Here is a 22,116-nt window from a genome sequence, read left to right on the forward strand (position 1 = left end):
CTTAACTTATTCCCTAGCTGAAAAGAGTAGGAGTAGCTCAATATATCTAGATTACCTAGATTATTTGTACAAACAACGTGGTAACACTTGTTTTACTTCTGAGAGTCTGAAATTTTGTTACGTGCTTGGCTGAAGTGCCTAAATGACTTCCAATAAATTTTGGGTACTGAGTCTCTGATAAGCTTCCCTTAGCAAAAATATTGCACACATATAACTGTATTATAACTGTATTTATTTATTTTTTTTTTACTGCTGGAGAAAGTGATATACTCAATATGCTCCAACACTGGAGGGAGAGAAAATCAGAATGCTATTCATGGATTTCTCCAGCTTCCATCTGTGTCTTTCTCCCTTGCTGATATTGCTATGTTTCCTTTCATTGAAATATGTCTTAGCCATGAGTATAACTATAAGCTGAGTAATATGTGTCCTTCTATCATATCTCTAAATGAGTGGGTGACTTTCAGGATCCCTTCACAACTAAAACATGTATGTGTGTGCATGCATGACCAAAACTGAATTAAATAATGTATATAAAACAATATATATTCACATAAAACTACAACCTACTACATGTATAACTGTAACCTACAATTAGTCTGTTAACTATAAGATACATAGCTATATGTTTAATTATGATATTCTATATATGTTAAATATAGATATGATATATATTCTATATATGTTATATATTCTATATATGCTATATATATACACACATATATATCTATACATTTGACCCTTGAACAACAGAAGTTTGACCTGCGTAAGTCCATTCATATGTAGATTTTTTTCAATGCATACTACATATCGACCCTCCATATCAGTTTCCCTTTCTCGATGAGTTTTATTTTTGATGAGCTAAATAATTTGACAAATTATGTAAATGATCTAATAAAATAGTTTTTAGTATCTACAAGGTGCCATGCAGTATGCTATGTCATCTGAAAATATGAATACAATTACAAATAACTGAATAGGTGTGATGAAGGTGTGTATATAGTCATGCACCACATAGTAACATTTAGTACAGCAGGAGACTGCACACAGGAAGGTGGTCCCATAAGATTATAACAGAGCTAAAAAAATTTCTAGTGTCTGGTGACATTGTAGCTGTTGTAAAGTGACATTATAGCTGTTGCAACAAATTACAAGTTTGGGCAATGCTGGCATAAACAAACCTATTGTGTTGTCAGTTATATAAAAGTATAGAACATATGATTATGTACATAATGTCACTAGACACTGGAAATTCTTTTTAGTTCTACTATAATCTTATGGGACCAACTTCATGTGTTCTGTCTGCTGCTGTACTAAATATTACTATGTGGTGCATGACTATATATACAACTTAATCACATCTATTCAACTATTTGTAGTTGTCTTAAGTAATGACATTATTAACAGTTGTTAATAATGACAATAAACAACTGTCACTAGTTTACATATTCACTGTAGAATACATTTTATTGTTCTTTTGGAGTATACTCTATTTTTAAAAGAAAGTTAACCATCAATCTTCCTCGAGCAGGTCTCTCAGAAGACATTCTAGAAGAAGGCATAGTTATCATGGGAGATGACAATCTTCCAGTGGGGAAATATATGGAAGTAGAAGACAGCAATATTAACTATCTTCACCCTGTGTAGGCATAATCTAATGTGTGAATTTGTGTTTTCATTTTTAACAAAAGTTTAAAACACGCAAGAATAGAAATAAAATGGTTTAAGTTGAAAATAATTTATAAAATAAGGAAATGAAGAAAGAAAATATTTGCACGACTGTGCAATGTGTTCGCGATTGAAACTGTTACAAGAGTCAAAAATATAAAAAATTAAAAATGTTATAAATGAAGTATGTTACAGTAAACTAAGGTTAATTTATTGCTGAAGAAATTCTGTTTTTGTAAATTTAGCGTAGCCTAAGTGTATAGTGTTTATAAAGTCTGCAGTAGTGTATGCTAATGGCCCAAGTCTTCATATTCGCTCACTGACTCACCCAGAGCAATTTTTCAGTCCTGCAAGCTTAATTCATGTTAAGTTCTCTATACACATGTACTATTTTTTATATTTTACAACTTATTTTTACTGTACCTTTTGTATGTTTACATATGATTAGATATATAAATACTTGCCACTGTGTTACAATTGCCTACAGTGTTCAGTACAGTAACCTGCTGTACAGATTTGTAGCCTAGCAGCAATAGACTATACCATATAACCAAGGTGTGCAGTAGGCTCTACCATCTAGGTTTGTGTAAGTACACTCTATGATGTTCACACAATGACAAAATTACCTAATGATGCATTTCTCAGATTATATCCCATTATTAAGAGACACATGACTGTATACACATGTATGAATATAGTGGATCTGTATCACACAGTCATTTAAATTCTACATAACAATCTGAGAGAGAGAGAGATTTAAACACAGGTGCATTTACACATCTTGGTATTCAATAAGATTTGCTTCAGAGCTTATGGGAGATGAAGACATGAATCAGCTCTTCCTTAAGTTGTTCTCTGTTCCCCAAGGCCTTTTATAGAGTGATCATCTCACCCTGCTGAATATCATTTGATAATTTTCATATAAAACATGGCCCCTAGACATAAAGCAGCTTCCTCAACTAGTAATCAAAGCATTTCTTTCAAGGTTAATTTTATCTCTTTGTTATTGTCTCTCTTCATTATTACTTTAGAAATTTACTCTCAAGTAAGATGCTTCAATATGTGTGTGTGTGATATGTATTCCTCACAAGGGAATTCCTGAATTCCCAGAAATTTATATTTAGTTGCAAGACATTGGTACATAAAACATTTAAATAATAATAATAAATGTTTGTATGGTCAATAATGGGAAAATGTTGACTGTGACCTACTGAACTTCAGAAAATAAGGAGAATTGATATCGCTGTACTGGCCAGCAAAGGCCGTATGGAGAAGTCTAGCACATAAGCTTAGGAGTTAGTTGATGTATGTAAAATTTGCAATTTATATGTTAAATAAATTTGTTCTACTTTTTAACCTGTATTCTACTTAAAATAGGTAAGAGGCTTACGTGTGTCATGTGCTGTTCTTTGCAAATATCAAATAAACACTATCAGGTAGATCTTCTTATTGCTGTATTTGTTATTATTCTCTGTGCTACTTTATTGCCACATATGTGTGAGGTGGTTAGACTCTGCAAGACTCACATTTGCCCCTGTCGGTTCAGAAGAGATGTTAGGCTCAGGCGAAGACAGAATATCTGACTGCTTATGCCCTGTAATTTATACATTCTGGAATGATTCTTATACCCCCAAAGGGGCCCAGCTACCTCTACAACTGTCACCTCAGTTCATTCTCAAAAATCCTCTAACATTAGGAACTTTTCCCTTTAGCATAAAATTGTGATCTCTTTACTGATCTGATATGAATCACCTTGAATGTCATAAGTTTTTACACTTCAAAGTGAAGTAAGAATCTGAGAGATGGTTTTGAAATTGATGACACAATCAAAAGTTGAAGAGGTGTGAGTACTTGGAGGTAGATATGATCTGACTTTGCTGAAGGAGGAAAGGAAAGAAGAGCAAACTTACGACCTTAAAAAATATTCTGTCTAGCTATGCATTTACCAAGAGTTTCCTTGTTTGAAAACAAATGCAATTAAGATTTTTCAATGGGTACAACTTTAAAAAGTCCCTGAAAGATAGCCTGTAATAAAATAATAAATGTCAAGAAGATGAGGGATTCATGAGGAACTCTGAATCTAAATGACACCAACTTCCATTTATCCGAAATGATTCACAGTCAGGATAACCAGACCGTAACAGGTGGCTACTTTTAAGTACAGATGCTAAATGTCATACCTGCAGATGGTTCATCAGTAGCACATGTAAAAAACATCTTAATTATATATTATGAAGCCTTTTCATAAAAAATTAAAAGATAGGCATTCATTATGCTTGAGTCATATAACTGAGTGCAGATGCTGTTACAAGTTAGCTGGTGCTTTAATCAAAACAAGTATCAGTGGATCAATTTAATGATACGAAAGTTCTGACTTCAAGTTGGAAAGTTTCTGGCAATGCAAATTTCTTACAGTTTCCTGATTTATGCATCAAAGCAGAGAGCTCTCCTCAATGAGAATCACACATTAATATGTGCCAGAATAAAGAAAGGGATACTTGACTAGCAATCCTTAAATAGAAGCATTTCAGCTTGACTTAGAATGCTCCTGGAGTCACATCACACCTGAAGCTTAAAGTGAGAAACATTTAATTCCTCACATGGACTTTGGAATCACTGTGACTGATTTATAAAAGAGTAGAGGTCATTCATGCATATATAAACTTTATTGTCAAATTACTTTTTGTTTTACCATAATTGGCCAATTTATCCATAGGCATGGTGGGAATGATTTTGCTATTGCTAAATAGCAAGTCTACTCCTGAAGATGGAGATTTAATTCCGTTTAGTATATTATGAAAGTGTCTCAGGCTCTGAATGTGATTTCCTTAAAGGCAGCTCTCCAGACATTTTCAGTCTTAGCAAATCCTCCTGGAACTTGTATGGCCTCAGGTGATACCAATTTGTTAAATTATTATTCTCGTTGCCTGATATATTCACCTCCCACTTCATCCCCATGAGGAACAGATGTTCAAAGTCCACCTAGAGTACAGGTGAAGTTCTCTAGATTCATTGCCTTATCCGAAAAGTGAGTCAATAATGAATGTCCTGCTAGGGCATTAGGGCATGTGTGAGTGTGTGTGTTACATCATTGAACATCTTTTATAAAACTACAATTTCCATATAAATGAAAGGTTTACTATGATTGGTTTTTATATAAAATCAAATCCAAAGGAACTTCCTCAGAACTCTGAGCAAGCTGATTTGCTAGCAGGAAGCCCGGAGTCAACCCTGCTAGTAATTAAGTGCAAATGCCTGGGAATTTCTGTAAGGAAAGTTCTCTTCTTTCTTTTTGTCCTCCTCTTTTTACTTAAGCAAAAAAAGCAAACAAAATCCTCTATTTTAAATTATAATGATAAAATTATATAACATAATGACATTAAAAATAAAACAGTACAGGAACTAAAAATGGAAAGTAGAAGCACTCCAACCTCCTCATTCCCACCTCCCAGCAGTACCACTAGAAACTGTTTCTTGTATATCCCTCTTGTAACTTTCTTTGCAAAAACAAGCACATATATTTACATATCCATATACACATGTTTATAAATCTTTCCTTTACACATATCACTGTGCATTACCGGAAAAAAAATGCCTGCCAGAATTTAAATTTATTTTTATTCTTAGTTGGAAAAATAAATATCAGCTATTTCACCATATTGGCATAAACAGATAATCACCTTATAATTACAAGCAGAGGTAGACGGATATAGAATGAATAGTCTGATTGTCCAAGGAAATGGGGCATAATATGACTTCTTATCCTTTGAAAAGCTACCCCACCACTTTAGCAGTCATGGAACAAGACTGGCTTTCTAGGTCTATGAGGGGCAATCTCTGAAACTTGTACCTTTCTGAAGTTCAGCTTATACCTAGGGAACTTGTGATAAATTTAGAAGAAACCAGCCCGATAATAATAACTGCAACTTGGGGAAGCCCAATTTATCACTGTTGAGGAAGAAAAATTGGCTTCCCTGAACTCCTGAGGCCACAGGAAGTATTCTAATAAGCATGTGTGTATAGTTGTTACAGACAAGCTTTGCCTGTTGAACTGCGCTTGTCCAGGAGTAAAGTGTGATACTAGTGAAGTTAAAAAAAAAATCATGTTTTCACTCCTTCTTAAAAATGGATACTCAAGCAACACTTTCGACCAAATTAGCCCAAGCAAGCATTCTTAGGACTTCAAGTTGGGGAGGAGTAAAGAGAAGTGAAGGCACTCCAGATGGAAATTCTGGACTTTGATGCTAATGAGATATGAGGAGGGTTGTTCAATTAATTAATATAAATAAAACAACTTTTCTAATTTTCCGTTATGATCTCTCACAAAGGCAACTAGATGAATGAATAAATATTCATATATATGAACAAAATGTGTAAAACACATTTCAGATATCTTAAAATATGGACTTATCGGCCGGGATCACGCCTGTAATCCCAGCACTTTGGGAAGCCGAGGCGGGTGGATCACGAGGTCAGGAGATCAAGACCATCCTGGCTAACACGGTGAAACCCCGTCTCTACTAAAAACACAAAAAATTAGCTGGGCGTGGTGGCGGGCGCCTGTAGTCCCAGCTGCTGGGAGGCTGAGGCAGGAGAATGGCGTGAACCCAGGAGGCGGAGCTTGCAGTGAGCCGAGATCGCGCCACTGCACTCCAGCCTGGGTGACAGAGCGAGACTCCGTCTCAAAAAAAAAAAAAAAAAAAAATATGGACTTATCTGACTTAAAATATGGACTCCGTGAAGTATGTGAAGTTCAACTTGGGGACACTGAGAGGTATCTCAAAAAGGCAAATATCCTTAATAGAAGCTGAAGTTTATATACTAAGAAACAGGTAAGAATGCCAAATGGACAGCTATGTCACACAAATTAGTATGTCGTAGGCAAAGGAGATGAACAGTGATTTAAATATGAGTTTCAAACCAGAAGTCAAAAGGGAGGATTCTATGAAGAAAAACAGATACTTCTTATATGAGCAACTCTATTTTGCTCCAGAATGAGTAACAATGGAGATTTATTCATTTTGATGAGTTTTAAATTCTGTTAACTAATTGCATGCGTTTTAGCTGGTTTAGAAATTAAAAGTCCTGCCCGTGTTTGCATAACAAATTTGGGATCACATTATATTCAGCGTATTGTAACTTTCTTTTCTCACTTCAAATATCTCTGTTATCTTCTCACATCAGCACATGAATACATAATACTTCTCTGTTCTCAATGGCTGAATAATATTGACATTTTACAAAAGTATCATAAATCATTAACCAATTACTAATTAATGTCATTTCAGTTGTTTTTAGATCTTTGTGAACACTGGCAATGTTGCAAGAACCATGTTCATACTGGTATTTATGTTAGTATAATCCACAGATTAAATTCCCAACAAAAAAATACTCAGTTGGTCAAAGACATGATACATTTTTAACTTGGTAACTATGTCAAATGGCATTTGAAATGGTTTTATTCATTTATACTGCCAGCAATGATGTACGAGAGTCAGGCTTTCTTTGTGAGGATAGTGAGACTTTGCAAATGTGGTCTCAAAGTTATTGTAATGTTACTTAAGGTCAAGGCTACTAATCTCAAGACACCTCTACTTCTGCCACTCTAAAGCATCTATTTAAGTTAATTCTTTCTCAATTTATGAAGAGGCAAAGTTAGCCCAACAGCTATTTATATATGTGTGTGTGTGTGTGTATGATACATTTTTCTGTATATGACATTTTTTCTGGCACAAATGTCAAGGAGGTGTGTGGTGTACCTGCTGATTGACAGCTCTGTTTGAGAAAAACACTTCAAAGCAGCTGAAAGTGCTGGTTCGATTTCATTTGCACCCCACTTCCTTCTCCCCTACTTCTCCTTTTTTAAATTTTAATTTTAGATCAGAACAATGTCACTTCTCATTCTCCTTAACACGTCCGCACACAAATGCAGCTCACACCTTCTCATTTGTGGCACCTCCAGTTAATCCTGCCAATTTGTTTACTTATCACACAGACATTAGATACTGATATCACCAGGAAAGAAACACTCCTTGGGGAGGTAATATATTTCTAGTGGCTATATAAGCCGGAGGAGAGGACAATTTCAGAATACAGCTAAAACTTCTATTCCTTAGATTAAATTTGGTCAAAGTGACTTCTCTTCCATCAAAATCCATTCAGGATTAGCTGCTTTGGGCATAAACACTCTCTCTGTTTCATGCTTTCTTTTCCATCTGTAATCCTCCGCTTTCACTTGATGGTAATTAAAAGAGTAGCTGGCTATCATTTGTATCAAAGAACATCTAAAAGAAATTTGGGGCCGGGCGTGGTGGCTCAGGTGTGCAGATCACACGAGGCCAGGAGTTTGAGACCAGCCTGGACAACAGGGCAAAACCCCATCTCTACCAATAATACAAAAATTAGCTGGGCGTGGTGGTGCATGCCTTTAGTCCCAGCTACTTGGGAGGCTGAGGCATGAGAATCACTTGAACTGGGAAGGCAGGGGTGGCAATGAGCTGAGATCATGCCACTGCACTCCAGCCTGGGTGACAGAGTGAGACTCTGTCTCAAAAAGAAAAAAAAAGAAAGAGAAGAAAAAGAAAAGAGAGAGAGAACGAAGGTTAGGAAAGGAAAGGAAGAAAGAATAAGAAGGAAGAAAGGGAGAGAGGGAGGAAGGAAGGAAGGAGGGAGGGAAGGAGAAGGAAAGAAAGGAAGGAAGAAAGAAGTAAAGAAAAAAAGAAATTTGGGGAAAAGATACTGGGATTGCTGAATAAAGATGATGAGTCTAGCAAAAAAAATCTACCTCTCATTTTCGACCCAGAGTTTTCGGTCTCATTACAGTAACATTAAACTTCTTGCCACATTGGTATATCAGGGATCTGAAACCTGATCAGTAAAAATGAATTCATGATACATTCTTATCATATCTAAGATCTTGGGGACTTACCCATAGATAGACAAAATTTGGGACATTAGGGATTGAATGAAACGGCCAAGTTTTGTGCTCATGTGGAATTTATACTGGGGAGTGAAGGGATACAATTAATACATGGTTGATGCAATTTTACAGAGATAAAATATAAGGTAAATAAAATAGGCTAATATATTTTAGTTCAGATTGTATCGAAAGCAACATTAGAGTGGGGATGGAAGTTATCCTTGAAGAGGTCCCATTTGAGCTGTAACCAGAGTTATAAGTCACGTGATAACTTGGAGGAAAAGAAGAATAGGCAGATAAAGGAGCTCTGTGAGGAAAATGAGCTTGGTATATGTAAAACAAACAAACAACAATAAAACATTTGTTTTTCTTTTCTTTTTTTTTTTTCTTATTTGAGACAGAGTCTTGCTCTGTCATCCAGGCTGGAGTGCAGTGGCACAATCTCGACTCACTGAAACCTCTGCCTCCCGGGTTCAAGTGATTCTCCTACCTCAGCCTCCCAAGTAACTGGGATTACAGGTGCCCACCAGCACATCTGGCTAATTTTTGTACTTTCAGTAGAGACAGGGTTTCTCCAGGCTGATCTCGAACTCCTGACTTAAAGTGATTCGTCTCCCAAAGTGCTGGGATTACAGGCGTGAGCCACCGCGCCCGGCCCAAAAAACTTTTGTAATGGCCAGGTCAACTGGAGAATGATGATTAGGGCTGAAAAGGAGATGGTATGACAAAAGGTCAGAGGGCCAGCTCCTGGAAGACCATGGTATGCAGGATGGCTATTTCCTCTTATGAGTATGGACTGTGATATTACCAGTTAAAACTGGAGCAATCTGGTGAAAACCTACTTTTCTCTTGCCTTAGAACATTGTTAGGTTACATTTTTCACAATTTCCGTGGAAGCTTGCTGCCTTTTGATGTTTATCTGACTTATTAGACTTGAGGTTTAATCCAAGCGATGCTGTGGTAACTGTGATGACAGAAATTTGGTCCATTTAGAAAGTCTTCATGTTGTTGGCCTGACACTATAGAGCAAAATATACCAAAAATCTACAAAAACTTAAAAAAAAAAAACTTTGACTTTTATTTTAGATTCAAAGGGTACATGTGCAGGTCTGTTACATGGGTATATTTCATTTAGTGGTAGTTTGGAGTAAGATTGACCCGTCACCCAGGTAGTGAGCCTAGTATCCATAATCAGTTTTCAACCCTTATCCTACTTCCTCTTACCCCTCCTCTGGTAGTTACTAATGTCTATTCTTGCCGTGTTTATGTCTATGTGTACTCAGTGTTTATCTCCTACTTATAAATGAGAATGTGTGGTATTTGGCTTCCTGTTCCTGCATTGATTTGCTTAGGACAATTGCCTCCAGTTGCATTCATTTTGCCACAAAGAACATGATTTTATTCATTTTTATGGCTGCATAGTATTCCATGCTGTACATGCACCACATTTTCTTTATCCAATCTACCATTAATGGGCGTCTAGGTTGATTCTGTCTTTTTTATATTGTGAATAGTGTATAGATGAACACAGGAGCGTGTGTGTGTGTGTGTGTGTGTGTGTGTGTGTGTGTGTGTGTTTCGCAGAATAATTTCTTTTCTTTGGGTAGATACCCAGTAATGCTAATTTTGCATTCCTACCAGTTGTGTATAGGTGTTCCCTTTTCTGTATAACCTCAGCAAGATCTGTTAATTTTTGACTTTTTATAAATAGCCATTCTGACAGTGTGAGAGGTATTTCACTGTGGTTTTAATTAGCATTTCTCTGACGATTAATGATGTGGAGCTTTTTTCAATGTTTGTGTATCTTTTTATTTTATTATTTTATTTTATTTATTTATTTATTTATTTTTGAGATGGAGTTTAGCTCTTGTTGCCCAGGCTGGAGTGCAATGGCACAATCTCGGCTCACTGCAACCTCTGCCTCCTGGGTTCAAGCGATTCTCCTGCTTCAGCCTCCTAAGTAGCTGGGATTATAGGCATGCACCCCCAGGCCTGGCTAATTTTTGTATTATTAGTGGAGATGAAGTTTCTCCATGTTGGCCAGGCTAGTCTCAAACTCCCGACCTCAGGTGATCCGCCCATCTCGGCCTCCCAAAGTGCTGGGATTGCAGGCATGAGCCACTGTGTATATGTCTTCTTTTGAGAAGTGCCTGCTCATGTCCTTGGCCCACTTTTTAATGGGGTTATTTGTTTTTTGCTTGTTGAATTGTTTAAGTGCCTATAGATTCTGGATATTAGAACTTTGTTGGATGCACAGTTTGAGAATATTTTCTTCCATTTGTCGGATAGCCGTTTACTCTGTTAACAGTTTCTTTTGCTGTGCAGAAGCTCTGTAGTATAATTAGGTCCCACTTTTCAATTTTTGTTTCTGTTGCAATTGCTTTTGAGGACTTAGTCATAAATTCTTTTCAAAGGCCAAAATCCAGATGACGATTCCTAGGCTTTCTTCCAGGATTCTTATATATTGATGACTTATGTTTAAATATTTAATTCATCTTTAATTAATTTTATATATGGGGAAAGGTTGGGGTTAAATTTTATTCTTCTGCATATGGTTAGTCAGCTATCATAGCACCACTTATTGAATACAAAATCCTTTCCTCATTGCACATTTTTGTTGACTTTATTGAAGATCAGATGGCTGTAGGTGTGTGGCTTTATTTTTGGATTCTCTACTCTTTTCCACTTGTCTGTGTGTCTGTCTTTATACCAGGACCATGCTGTTTGGGTTATTGTAGGTTTGTAGTATAGTTGAAGTCAGATAATGTGATGACTTCAGCTTTGTTCTTTTTGCTTAGAATTGCCTTACTATTTTGCTCTTTTTTGGTTCCAAGTGAATTTTAGAAGAGTATTTTTCTAATTCTGTGAAAAATGATGTTGATATTTTGATAACAATAGGATTGAATCTTTTATTGCTTTAGGCAGTACGGCCGTTTTAACAATATTGATTCTTCCAATCAATGAGCATAAAATGTTTTTCCATTTGTTTGTGTTACATGTGATTCCTTTCAGTAGTGTTTTGTAGTTCTACTTGTAAAAACTTCTTACCTCCTTGGTTAGACATATTACTAGATACTTAATTTTTTTGTGTGGCTATTATAAATAGAATTTGTTCTTGATTTGGCTCTCATCTTGAATGTTATTGTTGTATAGAAATGCTACTGATTTTTATGCATTAATTTTGTATCCTGAAACTTTACTGAAATCATCTATCAGTTCTAGGAGACTTTTGACAAAGTTTTTAGGATATTCCAGGTATAGAATCATATTGTTAGTGAAGAGACATAGTTTGACTTTTTCTATTCCTACTGGATGCCTTTTATTTCTTTATCTTGCCTGATTGTTCTAGCTAGGACTTCCAGTACTATGTTGAATAGAAATGGTGAGAGTGGGCCTTCTTGTCTTGTTCCTTATGGGGAGTTCTTCCAGCTTTTGCCCATTCAGTACGATGTTGGCTGTGGGTTTGTCACAGATGGCTTTTATAATTTGGAGGTATGTTCCTTCAGTGCCTAGTTTGTTGAGGGTTTTTATAATGAAGGGATATTGGATTTTATTGAAAGCTTTTTCCACATCTATGGAGAGGATCATATGGTTTTGGTTTTTAATTCTATTTATGTGGTGAATCACATTTATTGATTTGCATTTGTTGAAACAATCTTGCATCCCAGGAATTAAACCTACTTGATTGTGGTGAATTAAGTTTTAGATGAAGTGCTGGATTCAGTTTCCTAGTATTTTGTTGAGAAATTTTGTGCCTATGTTCATCAGGGATATTGGCCTATAGTTTTGTTTTTTCCTTGTGCCTTTGCCAGGATTTGCAATGAGTGATGCTGGCTTTGTAGAATAAATTAGGAAGGAGTCCCTCCTCCTCAATTACTTTGAAGAGATTCAGTACAATTGGTACCAGCTCTTCTTTGTACATCTGGTGATATTTGGCTATGAATCCATCTAGTCAAGGATTTTTTTATTGGTAGGTTTCTTATTACTGATTCAATTTTGGAACTCAATATTGGTCTGCTCAGTGTGTCAAATTTCTTTCTGTTTCAATCCTGGTAGGTTTGTGTATCTGAAGGAATTTATTCATTTCTACTAGATTTTCTATTTTATGTGCATGGACATGTTCATAGTAGTCTCTAAAGATCTTTTGTATTTCTGTATGATTGGTTGTAATGTTACCTTTGTCATTTCTGAGTGTGTTTATTTGGATCTTCTTCCTTTATTTATTTGTTAATCTAGATAAAGATCTATTAATCTTGTTTATTCTTTCAAAGAATTAATTGTTGGTTTTGTTGATTCTTTGTATGGATATTTGGGTCTCGATTTTTTTCAGTTCTGATGTTAGTTATTTCTTTTCTTCTGCTAGCTTTGGAGTTGGTTTTTTCTTGTATTTCTAGTTGCTCTATGTGCAATGTTAGATGGCTACTTTGAGATCTTTCTAACTTTTTGATGTAGGTGTAGGTGTTTAGTGTTATAAACATCCATCTTAACATTGCATTTGCTGTATGCTTGATATTTTGGTATATGTCTCTGTTTTTACTAGTTACAAAGAGTATTTTGATTTCTGCTTCAATTTCAGTGTTTTTCCCAAAGTAATTCAGGAGCAAGTTGTTTATTTTCCATGTGCTTCTGTGGTTTTGCAATATCTGCTTGTTATTGATTTCTATTTTTATTTCACTGTAATCTGAGAGTATGCTTAGTATGATTTCAGTTTTTTTTGTATGCATTGAGATGTGCTTTATAACCAAACATGTGTTCTGTGTGCAGATGAGAAGGATGTATATTTTTTGGTTGATAAACAGAGGATTCCATAGATGTCTATTAGGTCCAATTTTTCAAGTGTCCAATTTAAGTCCAGAATTTTGTGCTGGTTTTCAGCCTCAGTGTCACACTGTCAGTGGGGTGAATTTCTCACTATTATTTTGCGGCTAGCTCATCTTTTTGTAGTCTAGAAGTCCTTATTTTATGAATCTCGGTGTTCCAATATTGAGTGCATATATATCTATGATATACACGTTCTCTTGTTGGATTGAACCCTTTATCATTATGTAACTCCCTTCTTTGTCCTTTTTTTTTTTTACTGCTATTGGTTTAAAGTCTGTTTTATCTCATGTAAGAATCATGACTCCTGCTCTTTTTTCTTTTTTTCCCAATTGCATGATAGGGTTTCTCCAACCCTTTAAGTCTATAGGTGTTGTTACATGTGACATGGAGACATGTGACATGTGACTCCAACCCTTTACTCTGAGTCTATAGGTGTTGTTACATGTGACATTGAAGACAGCAGAGGGTTAGGTCTTTTATTTTTTTTAATCCAACTTGCCACTCTGTGTCAAGTAAAGTATTTAGACTGTTTACATTCAAAGTTAATATTGATATGTGAGATTTTGATTCTGTCATGAAGTTGGTAGCTGATTACTTTGTAGATTCTATTGTGTGGTTGCTTTATAGAGTCTGTGGGCTATATACTTAATTCTGTTTTTGTGGTAGGAGGTATTACTATTTTATTTCCATGTTAGAGCTACCTTAAGTATTTCCTGTTAAGCTGGTTCAGTGGTACCAAATTCCCTTAGTGCTTGCTTGTCTGGAAAATATTTTATTTCTTCTTCAGTTATGAAGCTTAGTTTTGTGGAATATAAAATTCTTGGTTGGAACTTATTTTCTTTAAGAATGCTGAAAATAGGCCCCTAATCTCTCCTGGCTTGTAAGAGTTCTCCTGAGAAGTCTGCCATTAGCCTGATGGGTTTCCCTTTGTAGATGATCTGACCTTTTTCTCTAGCTGCCTTTTAGATTTTTTCTTTAGCACTGACCTTGCACAATCTGGTGACTATATGCCTTGGTGATACTGATTTTGTATAGTATCTTGCAGGCATTCTCTGGATTTCCTATATCCCAATGTCTACCTCTTTCGCAAAATTAGAAAAATTTTCTTAAATTATTCTCTCAAATGTTTTCTAGGTTGTTTATTTTTTTCTCCTTCTCTCTTAAGAATAACAATAATTTGTAGGTTTGGTCACATTACATAATCTCATTTTTCTCAGAAACTTTGTTCACTTTTTAAAATTCTTTTTTCTTTATTTTTGTTTTGCTAAGACTGGCCATCAAGCTCTGAAATTCTTTCTTCTGCTTGATCTAGTCTATTAATAAGGCTTTCAATTATATCTTGAAATTTCTTAAGTAAGTTTTCCAATTCCAGAAGCTCTAACTGATTTCAATTAAATATATTTATCTTTCTTCACTTCCTGGGTTTTTTAGAAGTCTCTTTGTGGTGATTTTCAACCTTCTCTTGGATCTTTCTGAGCTTTCTTGTAGTCCATACTTTTAATTCTTTATCTGTCACTTCTGAATTTCCATTTTGTTTAGGCAACATTGCTGTAGAGCTGGTATAATCCGTTGGTGGTGTCACTATATTCACATTTTTCATGGTGCCAGAATTCTTGGTCTAGTTACTTCTCATTTAGAGATGCCAGCACTTCTAATTTTTGCAATTATTTTCATTTGGATCAGTTTTTTTTTTCTTTTCTTTCTTTCTCTCAAATATTTTTGTTTTCTCTTTCCCTTCTTCCCCTTCCCTAGGTGGTGTGAATGTAGACAATGTTGGGTAGGGTCTATTGGCTTTACTCCTATAGCCCTGAGCACTTTTGCTGTGCAGTTCAATCGATAAGCCAGTAGACGGCACTTATGAGTAAGATCTGTTATGGCCAAAGTGGTCGGGTGTACACTTAATCCTTGTTTACAGGGGAAGGTCTCTGTTACCTTACACAGTGGGGCTGATCCATGAAGTGTACAGTGATCTGAGCGCCTTGCTCAGCAACTTGGTTGGGTGGGAGGCAGGTAGCAAGTTGCATGTGGATGGACCTGGCTAGCACACCTACGGAACCCTCTATGGATGGCAGGCACAAGCACAGTGCCAAGGGTGCTCCAGTGGGTGGCACCGCCAAGCACCCAGAAGTATATGCCCAGTCATAAATCTGGGAAACCTCTTTGGCCTCATGTTCTCTGTATGGGCAGCTGGGGCAGCCTCAACTCCTAATCCAGAAGAGTGGGTGCTCCAGATGCCTGGAGATCGGCCTTGGCTTGGAATGTAGAGGGTCTCACTGCATCACAGTCTCTGAAGAGGAAGGGTGTAGCAGCTCAGATTGCTAAATTAGACAAACAGGTGCTCTGAATGCCTGGAGGTCTGCCTGGGCATGGAGTGGAGATGGCCCTCACTGAACTAGAATTTTTGCACAGGCAGGTGCAGCAGGTCAAGCTGCTAATACAGGTGAGCAAGTCTTCTGAAAGCCTGGAAATCTGCCTGAATGTGGAGTGGAGAGGGCCCCACTGCACCACAGTCTAAGCCCAGGAAGGGTGGGGTGCCTTAGGTTGAACCAGGTGAGTGGGTGCTCCAAATGCCGAGAGATCTCCCTGGGGATGAAACAGGGAAGGCCTCTCTGCACCAGGATCTCTGCACAAGAAGGTGGAGTGGGTCAGGCTGCTGATCCAGGTGAGCGAGTGCTCAGAATGCCTGCAGATCTGCCTGGGTGTAAAGCAGAGAAAGGCCTCTGTGTCAGGATCTCTGCACAGGATGGGTGAGGCAATTCAGGCTTGGTGACATGGTTTGGATATTTGCCCCCTCCAAATTTCATATTGAAATGTCATCCCTAACACTGGAGATGAGATCTGGGGGGCGGTGTTTGGGTCACAGAGGAGGATTCCTCATGAATGACTCAGTGATGACTTGCTTCTCACTCTCTTTGTCCATGTGACAGCTGGTTGTTTAAAAGAGTCTGGAACTTCTTCCTCTATCTTGACCCCTATTTCACGGTATGATGTGCCTGCTCCCCCTTCACTTTCCATCATGATTTTAAGCTTTCTGAGGCCGTACAAGCAGCCAAGTAGATATGGGTGCCATGCTTGTACAGCCTGCAGAGGCATGAGACAAACAAATCTCTTTCATTTATAAATTATCCAGTCTCAGCTATTCTCTTAGAGCAATGCAAAATGGACTAACGCAGGCTGCTAGTCCATGACAGTGGGTGCTCCAGATGCCTGGAGATCTGCCTGGGGTGGAGTGGAGGGGGCCCCACTGCCTCATGATCTCAGGGAAGAAGGTTGGGGCACCCAGCAATGACAGATGTAGACTGATGATTCTAGGTCACTAAGCTGGCCCTGGCTGTAAGTCTCATCACCCCAGAGAAACTGTAGCTGTAGCAGCTCTCCTCCATCCTCAGGCCTGTGATGGGAGAGAGCACTATTTTACCATCTACTGCTGAGGCACTTTTCACAATTCTGGCTGTGGATACCCCTACTCTACTCAAGAGCAAGCACTCCAATCTATGACCCAAGACTAAAGTGACTGCTAGGTCACCAAAGAATGATTTTGTATGTACCCACATTTAAAATGGTGTCCTGCTTTTGGTCTTATGTTTGGGAAAACGTCTGCAACTTTTCCTGTTGTATTTTCTTCTCAGTGTTTCCAAGCCTCTCCCCAAATTAGCTCCAGGGCTAGGGAAAAGTGATGTGCTCTCCTTCAGTCTGAGTTGCTCAGATCCCACGTGGAAAGGTGGGTCACAGAGGGAGGCTCTCTTACCTATGTGATGTATAGAGGCTTCACCCACTTTTATCAGTCAGATGCTGTCAGGAGGCTATATGCCCATGTTTTCCTCCCTAGGATCTGAGATGTTCTTCACAATTCTGGTGAACTCTCATTTTCCTTCTTGAATTAAACCTCACAGAGTTGATCTTTATGTACTATTTTGCTATTTCCAAGTGGTGGAGGCATGCTAAAAGCCTTGAATCCACCATCTTGGGGGAGAAAAGTTAAATATTTTAAAGAATCTCTCTGAAAACATTTTTCTTTAAAGTGCTGGTAAGGGGCAAATTGAGGAATTTATTTCCTCATTCTCTGTGTTGCCATTTTTTATTGGAACGTGTATCATTAGGGAGAGAGTGGAGAAAAAGTTGAACTGGGAAGTTATTATCAAACATTATTCAACGTGAAAGGTTTTCCCACGATGTTATTTGGCATCATAATGTCAATAAATTTCATATGATCTTTTGAGGTAGACTTTTTTTGGTCCTTTCTATATAATTTCAACTCTGTAGGAGCACAGAGTAAAAAGATCTAAGACAATGGGTGGCCAGTTCTCTGCCATCTTCTACTGGATACATGTCACATTCACCGTCTCGCTGCTTATATTATGGTCACTACTAATGATACCCTCCTTGGTGAGTATGGGAGCATATCTTTCTGTATATAAAAAGAAGATGCAAGGCAAACCTCCTTATAATGTTGAGTACAACCACAAAGGTATAGAAAACCAAACTGATTAGCTAATTTTTTCAGATAATCTTCAGGGAATAAACACATATGCTAGCAGGTTTTAAGGCCCTGATCCATATACATTTATCCAGATTGTTATCAACAGTTGCAGTAGAGTTTTTAGGAGGCTGATAGCATACAATCTTATATCACTGCGTCTTCCTTATTCTCTGCTTAAAGGCTATTTCCATCGTTATAGGATGTCTCTGTACTGCAATCAACCACAACTTAAAAAAGTTAACGAGTTCATACTCCAGAAGGCAACAGGCAATCAACGGGGATGGACATCTCTGGATAAATGCCCCAGCCTCCCTCTCATCTAGGAGGAAGATTCTAGTTGTATATGATTTTTTGAAGAATCCAAAAAAGACTGAAACTCAATTATTCTTAGCTGTAATCCACTCATGAACACACTCTTCGCTGACTTTTCTTTTTCCCTATCTCACTTCTCCTACCTCACCGTGTATAATATCTAGGATATCATCTCCATTAAATTATCTGTACACAGGTCTTTCCTTTTTGGAGAAATACAAACCAAGATGCATATTTTAGTCCATGTAAAGTTCATAATCATACTGTGGCACAGCATTATTATTACTTGAATCCCATTTTATTAATAGGTACAGTTCCATTCTTCCACACTGGCCACCTGTCTGCTCTGGGAATACAGGCACATCAAGTAAGCAGTGAGGATTATATGCTAGAATCTGTGTAGGAAGCTACATTTTCTGGAGGGCTGATTATATTGGTGAATAAAATATACTGATATAACATAGATATTCTTTTGTATGTGTGCATTTATTTGTTCAACTATATTTTCTATTTAGAATTTCCTCTCTGCTTTATTCATCTAGAGAAATTATTCTCACCCTGGAAAAAAATAGACCAAATAATAATTTTATTGTAAAGTATTCTGTATTATCATTTAAAAAGTTGATAGTTTATCTCTCCCCTTTTTCCTTGAAGATCTTTATTTATGTCTAAATCACATTTTATTATAATTCAGTGCTTTTATCTTTTTCTATATTCTACTTAGTAGAATCTTGAGAGCAAACACGAAGTTGTATTTAACTTTCAAACTATATGGAATTATTCTGTCATATTCACCAACATTTTCATTGATATTAATTCAAAATTGCTTTCAGCATATTAATTGCTATGAGCATATTAATTTGGAGATATGTCAATGTTAAGGCTTTCAGGAAGGTTCATGGGATTGTTTTTCAAGCCTTTACTTAAATGGCTTAGGGGAGTTATATAGTTTTCATTTAAAGGTCCTACTTATTTCTTATAAATGCACGCTGAAGAACTTAACTATTTGCAATGTCTTCATAATATCATCTAAACATTTAGTTGGTATATGGGTTAGGAAATCAATTCTGTAACACCAAAAGGGTATCGTACAACTCAATTTGATTTTGTCAATATCTTCAGTTAGCTTCAGATCCCACAAGTTGGTGGTCAAGATCCCTGATAAGACTGGACTTCAGATGCCAGCTGCAAGTGGGATTCTCAGGGTACCTGCTGCCAGAGTGAAACTAGGCATGTAGAACAGCTGGCCCTCCTCTGCCCTTTAGGGGCCACCTCTGCCTACAGGAGCACACAAAAAGGATGTATACAATCCTGCACCTGACAGCATCCCACTACCACCAACACTGTGACTGCAAACACAGTCACCAGTGGGGATCCTCTGCCCCACACCCTGAGCCATGCTGCTTCCTTCAGTGCTGTGAATGCCTACATGGAGGCTGGCACCTTGGCACCTGCTAGCAACTGCTACAGCTGATAAGCATGCATCCCACCACGCTGCTGCTGCTGCTGCTACCGGCACATGAAAATGAGGACAGATCCCACTGCCACCTCCCTAAAAGACGCTTTGGCTGGCGCTACCTATTGAAGTGCTGTGACCAGAAGTCCAAGAGCACCTCAACCACCCCAGCACAATGAGTTTCAAAACTAGAGTGGCCAGACTAAAATGTCAGGGCCAATATCAGTCCCTCAGAGTTAGAGCACACAGTCCAGGATATGTGAGCTGAGCCTTCGCTGCCTAAAATCTTTCAGAAATGAAGCCAGTTGACTGAACCTGCCTTATACCACAAACCCTCAAGATCATCAAATAAATAAGATAAAAGAAAAACACCCATCCAAAGGACAGCAACTTTAAAGACTGAAGTACCAGCAGCCTGCAAAGATGAGAAAGATGCACTGCAAGAACTCTGACAATTTAAAAAGCCAGAGTGCCTTCTTTCCTCCAAATAATTGCACTAGCTCTCCAGTAAGGGTTCTCAACTGGGATGAAATGGATGCAATGACAGAAATAGAAATCAGAATTGGATACACACAAAGATCATCAAGATGAACGAGTACATTGAAACCCAATCCAAGAAAGCTAAGAATTACAATAAAATGATACAGGAGCTGACAGACAATATAGCCAGTAGAGAAAAAAGTGCAACCAACCTGACAGAAGTGGAAAACACACTACAGGAACTGCATAATGCAATAAAAAGTATTAACAGCAGAAAAGACCGAGCTGAGGAAAAATCTCAGTGCCTGAAGACTGGCTTTCTGAAATAAGACAATCACACAAGAATAGAGAATAAAGAATGAAAATGAACAAACAAAACCCCTGGTGACTAGATAACTATGGGATTATGTAAAGAGACCCAATCTATGACTCACTGGTGTCCCTGAAGGAGATGGGGAGAATGGAAGCAACTTAGAAAACATATTTCAGGATATCATCCGTGAAAACTTCCCCAACCTAGCTACAGAGGCCAACATTCAAATTTAGGAAATGCAGAGAACCCCAGTAACATACTTCACAAGAATATCATCCCTAAGACACATAATCATCAGATTCTTCCAGGTTAAAATGAAAGAAAAAATGTTGAAGAAAGCTGGAGAGAAAGGTCAGGTCACCTACATAATGAAGCCAGTCAGACTAATGACAGACTTCTCAGCAGAAATACTGCAAGCCAAAAGATTGGGGGCCAATATTCAACATTTTTTTTTTGAGATGGGTTCTCATTCTATTCCCTAGGCTGGAATACAGTGGTACAATCCCGGCTCACTGCAACCTCCACCTCACAGGCTCAAGTGATTCTCCCACCTTATCCTAAGTAGCTGGGACCACAGGCACATGCCACCACACAGGGCTAATTTATTGTATTTTTGGTAGAGAATAGGTTTGCTTTGTTGCCTGAGCTGGTCTTAAACCTCTGAGCTCAAGTGATCTGCCCACCTCAGCCTCCCAAAGTGCTGGGATTATAGGCATGAGACACTGCACCTGGCCAATATCCAACATCCTTAAAGAAAAGACATTCCAACCAAAAATTTCATATCTGACCAAAGTAAGCTTCATAAACAAAGGAGAAATAAGATCCTTTTCAGACAAGCAATTGCTGAGGAAATCTGTTACCATGAGGCCTGCCTTCCAAGAGCTTCTGAAGGAAGCACTAAATATGGAAATAACTGTTATCAGTAACTACAAAAATGCATTGAAGTACTCAGACCAGGGACACTATAAAGCAGTCACACATTAAATTAAATTCCTAATTTAATTCTTAATTAAATTAATTAGGAATTAATTTAATTCCTAATTAATTAAATAAAATAATTAGGAATAGAGCTAACTAGGGTGGTGAAATAACTAGAACTGGAAAAAGCTGTTTTAAAATGTGTATAGAACCAAACAAGTCTGCAGAATATACAGCCAACATCATGATGACAGGATCAAATCCACATATATCCATTCTATCTTTGAATGTAAGTGGGCTAAATGCACCAGTTTAAAGACATAGAGTGGCAACTTGGACAAAGAACCAAGATCTAATCGTATGTGGTCTTTAAGAGATCCATCTCACAGGCAATGACACCCACAGGGTCAAAATAAAGGGATGGAGAAAAATCTACCAAACAAATGGAAAACAGAAAAAATCAGAGATTATAATCATAATTTCAGACAAAACAGACTTTAAACCAACAAAGACCAAAACAGACAAAGAAAGATATTACATAATGATGTAAAGGGTTAAATTCAACAAGAAGACCTAGCTATCTAAATATATACGCACACAACACAGGAGCATCCAGATTAATGAAGCAAGTTTTTAAAGACCTTCAAAGAGACTTAGACTCCCACACCATAACAGTATTATGACAGTAATAGACAGATCATCAAGGTAGAAAATTTACAAATATATTCAGGACCCAAATTCAGCACTGA

Source organism: Gorilla gorilla, chromosome 12 (genome assembly GCF_029281585.2).
Source record: "Gorilla gorilla gorilla isolate KB3781 chromosome 12, NHGRI_mGorGor1-v2.1_pri, whole genome shotgun sequence".
Taxonomy (NCBI): domain Eukaryota; kingdom Metazoa; phylum Chordata; class Mammalia; order Primates; family Hominidae; genus Gorilla; species Gorilla gorilla.